At 58.7% G+C, this 5148-nt stretch overlaps 1 long non-coding RNA gene across 1 annotated transcript; it reads left to right on the top strand.

Annotated features, from left to right (window-relative positions):
- The first annotated feature begins 656 nt into the window (after nt 1-656).
- Nucleotides 657-2649, top strand: LOC129685646 (uncharacterized). The gene is made up of 3 exons (XR_008721519.1): nt 657-706; nt 1581-1639; nt 2499-2649. It is a non-coding gene; the product is annotated as an uncharacterized LOC129685646 (long non-coding RNA).
- The last annotated feature ends 2499 nt before the right edge of the window (nt 2650-5148 follow it).

Below are 5148 nucleotides of genomic sequence, written 5' to 3'. Positions count from 1 at the left end.
CAAATAGCGTTTCGGCAAAGGAAAGGTGGTTTGGAATGTAGAGCATGGCTGCTCTGGCAGCCAGGCTTGCCTTGCCCCTGAGCTCCACTCCGGGGCCGACGCTGCAGCCGGGGGGTCACACAGGCCTCGTTTCTGTGCGGAAAGTGTCTTCTGCAGATGCGGCTCTTACTGTCAAGGTCTGACGGGCCTAGGGCTTCTCCTTTCTCTCACGGAAGACTACAGGGAGCTGACCCGGCCCTTCAGCATTTGGCTTTGACACGCGTGGCCCTTGCCAGGGTGGTGGTTTTGTTGCCTGGGGTTTTGTTTGCTTTAACTGAATCGGGGGCTAGGATGTTCCTCAGTGCCATAGCATTTGCGGGGCACGCACAAGGCCTCGGGTTCATCCGCAGAATCGGGGGTTGGGGAAGATGCCGTTATCAATGTTTGACAGATTCCAGTCCTGGCACACCAGGGTGGCAGTGGCTGCCCCTGTCATTAGCGACCTACCCAGTCCCTGTGACACAGTCCCTGTGGCGCCAGCGGGCCACGTCATTCTGCTCCATTCTTTGTCTGTAGGGCCTGGAGGACATGCTCCTTCCCGACTTCCTGGAGGATGTCAGTATCCAGTACCTAAAGTCTGTGCGGCTGTTCAGTAAGAGACTCAAACTGTGGCTTCTCAACGCTCTGGAAGGCTTCCCAGCCATCTTACAGCTCTCCAAACTCAAAGGTAGGACTGCACGTGGAGCACAGGCCCTGTGAGAGGCCACCCGGGCAGCTCCAGCCTCAGTCAGGCACTGTCACCTGCCTGTGACAGTGACGCACTTTGCCCATCGCCCTCGACCTGGGGCAGAGCAGGTGGGCCTCGGTGGCATGTCAGAGCTTCTGGTTGGTTCTCAGCTGGGCCACACCAGCGGACAGTGTCTGAGTGTCCCTGTCAGCATCTGTCAGGTGAATGGAGGAGGCTGAGAGGGAGCAGCTGGCCTCCCCTCCTGGCCTTAGAGAGATGAGAACATTGGGGTCTTTGGAGCTCCTGAGTGAAAAGTCGACTCCTTGGAATCTAGACTAACCTACCCCGGTTAGCTCAGATGGCTGTTGCCCATGGTACCCTGGCAGCTCACAAGCAGCTGAGGCTCGTTCCTGGGGTGCTTGTGAGGAAGAGGTGCTGTGCGGCCAGATGTCCAGCATGAGGGCGGGACTGGTCTAGTCAGGACACAGTCTGCCAGCTTTGCCTTCCTTTGGGGGGGTGGTGAGGAGGACTCCCTTCAGGAAAGGGCCTTGTTCACACAGGCTTGGCCTCTCAGTGCCATCACTGTGGGGTGATGATTCTCCTTGTGAACAAGGGGTGATGGGGAGGGGTGATGGGAGGGGTAGAAGGAGGAGGGATGGGGAGAGGTGAGATAGAGGGGTAATGGAGAGGGTGATGGGGAGGGGAAGGGAGATAGAGAGGGGTGACGGGGAGGGGAGGTGGGAAGAGGTCCAGCCTGAGGCAGTACAGCTTTTCTGCTCAGCCTTGGGTGCCTCTCTTCCCCTTTCCCCTCCCCCCCACAAGAGTTGCTCCAGTGGGCAGCTCCAGTAATGGCCCTCTGTGTTGTTCTTCACAGAAGTCACTGGATTTGTCAAAAGGCTCAGGAGAAAGACATACCTTTCCAACATGGCAAAGGTACATTGCGGCTCCCTGTGTTCCTGAGGCACAAGCGACACTCCATGCCCAGCAGTCACCCCACCTAGGCAGAGGGCAGACAGGAGAGCCTGCTGGCCACAGCTGGGAGGCCCCAGGCCCCAGAGTGCAATGTGGGAAGTCATCCTGTCCCTTACACCGAAAGGCTCCAGTTACCTCTGAGCTGTGCCCGGGAGACAGCGCCCGGCAGCATCTAATAGACGCAGGGGGCAGAGTGGCGCTCTGGGGCTGCTGGCCGGGGCTGGCTGGAGTCAGGTGTGACAGGGCGTCACAGCTGACCCCTGACTGACAGGCGGACAGACAGGTGCCTCCGAATGCCACATGCCTGGGCTCCCCGTTTCCTCAGCGCTGAGCGTTTGGGGATCATGTAGCTGACATGCTAGATTCAGAGGTTATCAACCTGCGGGTCGAGACCCCTTGAGGTCACACGTCAGCTATTTACATCACAGTTCATCGCAGTAGCTAAATCACAGGTTTGAAGTATAGTGAAGCTGATTGTATGGTTGGTTCACCACAGGAGGAGCTGCCGTCAAGGGTTGCAGTGCTGGGAGGCGGGATCCTCCTGGGTCTGCGGGTTAAGAGCGCGCGCACGGCCTTTGACAGCTGCGTCTGTCCTGAGTGTGGCAGACATGCCTTGTCATCGTTCCCTGGACACAGCGAGCAGCAGCCATGCACAGCTCCATGTTCTCGGACATACCCACAGCCACGTTTCCTCCCCCCAGCGACAACAGGAAACTGATGTCGGGGGGGAGGGGCGCCATGGCGACATGACATGAGTCTGTCCAGGGAGTAAGCAATGGCGACATGACAGGCGTTGACCATTCTGCCTCCCCACCCTTAGACGATGAAAATGGTCCTGAAGAACAGCCGGAGAGTCGGCCTCTTGAAGTCGGACCTGCGCGCCATCATCAGCGAGGGCACTCTGGATATTTCCAAGAAGGTCCTGGCAGGGGACTCGGGCCATGAAGAGGAGCTGGAAAGCCGCACAGAGATGAAATGTAACCCTCCCTCACGCTCACCGTTTGGGCAGCTCGGCCGTCCTTAGGAAGGCCTCCCGCAGCACAGTAGGGCTTATGTAGTTGGGGGCACTACCCATGTCTTCCCAGGCCAGGAGACCCCCAATGGCAGCGTGCCTCAGCCTCCTGAGCTGCCACCTTTAATCCTCATGCTGTGCGACCCCGGCCTCAAAACTATTCCCTTTGCGCCTTCGTAACTGTAATGTTGCTCCTGTTATGAACTGCACTGTGAATACCTGACGTGCAGGCTACCTGACCCATGACCCCTGTGGAAGGGTCGCTCAGCCCACGAGGGCATCCTGAGCCACAGGCCTCGGAACCCTGTGATAGACACGCCATAGCGATGGCACCAGGGCTTCCTGAGTCGGGCGGGCGGTGTCAGCGCCGCCGCTGCTGCTGACAGCAGTTCTTCGCAGACAGCCCCTTAGGGGGCCGAGGGGAGACTGCTCCTGGCTCCTGTCTCTTCCCCTGGTTGACGGGGTGGCGTGAGCTCCATGGTCACCAGGTTCCCCTGGCCCGCAGTCAGCCACCCGGAGTCCTAACAGTGCAGGGTGGAGCTGCCCCCACACAGCCGGCAGACAGCACCAGCCAGCGGCTGCGTCGCTCTGTAACCGACACTCCACAACTGTAGTCGTCTTCAGGGAAGGGAAATACCTCTCTGTGAAGACGCCTGATTTCTGGCGACACAGTGGGTTTGAAGGGTGGCACGACAGACAGTGGTTCAAGGGCCTTCCCCAAGCACCCCCAGGAGGGGAGTGGAGAAGGGGGCACTGGGTGCCGGCTCCTCCCCTGCCGGATGCCCCAGGGAGGTCGAGCCACTTCTCCCGAAGCTAACGCTGCTAGAGCAGAGGACGAGCCCCTGCAGTGCTCGTCTGGGGTGCCCGAACCCACATGGCTGCTGCACAGAGCAGTGTCCACGACCCCAGGCACACTGGTGCAGTGACGTAAACACGTGTCCTGGGACTGTGAGGTAGACTTGGCCCCGCTGTGGCTGTTGGTCATTAGGTGACTGAAATACACCCTGGCTTTTGGCACTAGTGTCTGTCAATCCCCTGTCACTTGTCCCTTGTGTCCCCTGTCCCAAAGACCCTGGCTGTCGCCAGTCCAGACAGCCCCTGGGATGGTCCAGTTTCCTCAGCCAAGCAAGTTCCAGAGCTCTGGGAACCCATCCCCAATAGCCTTGAAGTCCTCCTTCCAAGGGCATGGGCTTTCCTGGAAAGCCCAGGTGGGCGTGCACTCGCCGTTCTGGGCCCCAGCCACCCTCCCGTAGAGCCCAGAGGCCCTCAGCCTTCCTCTTGGCCTGTGTAGAGCAGGCATGCGCCCCCATCATCCCTGAGTGTCCCTCGAGGAGGGTGCTGAGTCCAGCCAGGACCCCGCTGGCCACTGCAGGCTGGGAGTTGGGAAAGCCCAGGCCACAGGCCTGCTGTTTTCATAAACCGGCTTGCCCGGCAGCTGCCCGGGAGGGAAGGCTGTTCCTTGCTATTCTTCCTCCAGCACTGCTCCCTGGGACAGCAGGCCTGACTTCACACCAGCCGGGGCTCCACCTGTGTGAGCACACAACCCCAGGCAAGGCACTCACTGCCTTTGATGCCCCCATCATTTCAGTGACACTAATGAGCCGGCTCGTTTGTGAGCCCGTCAGGGATGGGTGAGGTCATGTCTGCACAGTGCAGTGAGCTCACCTGAAGCCAGACTCCGGGTAATTGCAAGGTGGAGCTCTTGTCTCAAACACGTCTTTCCATTGCAATGAGTGGCAGAGACAGGACTGTGATTTCCAAGAAGGTGGCCCAGAAGTGGCAGGTCCAGCCAGAGAGCTGGCCCTTTGTGTTCCAGATGAATGTGGGGTTCTGGGAAGGCCCTCTGCGCTGTCCTTGGGGCCTGTCCCCTAGGGTTCTGACATGGGTGCCAAGTTCATGCCATCTGATTCATCCCGCTCTGTCTCCTTACAGGCTTGGAATGTTTGATTTCTTTGCTGGAAACCTCAACAGACCTTGCTGAGCTCCTGAACTGTGTGTCTTCCAACCTCCAAGCACTTGTCTTCCAGGTACAGCACTGAATTTTCATAGGAGAGAAGTAGGTGTTGGTCCTTCTAGCTAAATTACAGCCTCGGGGCCCACGCATGCCTGTGTGCCTCTGGCCCTGATGACCACAGAGGTAGTAGGCTCAGCTCAGAGCCCACCCTCTGTTCCCAAAGGGCACGGCCTCTGGAGAAGCCCTCTGCAGGACTGCCTGTCCCTGGGGGCAGGAGAAACTGCCTCTCTGCTGGCCACGAGTGTGCCAGGGTAGTGTGGGTGTTAGGACAGGAACATGGCCTACTACTTCTGACGAGGCACAAGATGGAGAGGTGGCTTATCACAGAGTGTGAGTGTGAGTGTGTGTATGAGTGTGAGTGTGTACTGTGAGTTTGAGTGAATGTGGGCTGAGTTAGACTAGGGGATGTGTGTGTACACACAGGCGTGAGTGGGTGTATATACA

The sequence above is a fragment of the Psammomys obesus genome, unplaced genomic scaffold (genome assembly GCF_907164565.1).
Source record: "Psammomys obesus unplaced genomic scaffold, mPsaObe1.curated_primary_1811, whole genome shotgun sequence".
NCBI classification, from domain to species: Eukaryota; Metazoa; Chordata; class Mammalia; order Rodentia; family Muridae; genus Psammomys; species Psammomys obesus.
The sequence above is the reverse complement of the archived record's forward strand: the minus strand, read 5'-3'. Positions and strand labels throughout refer to the sequence as shown.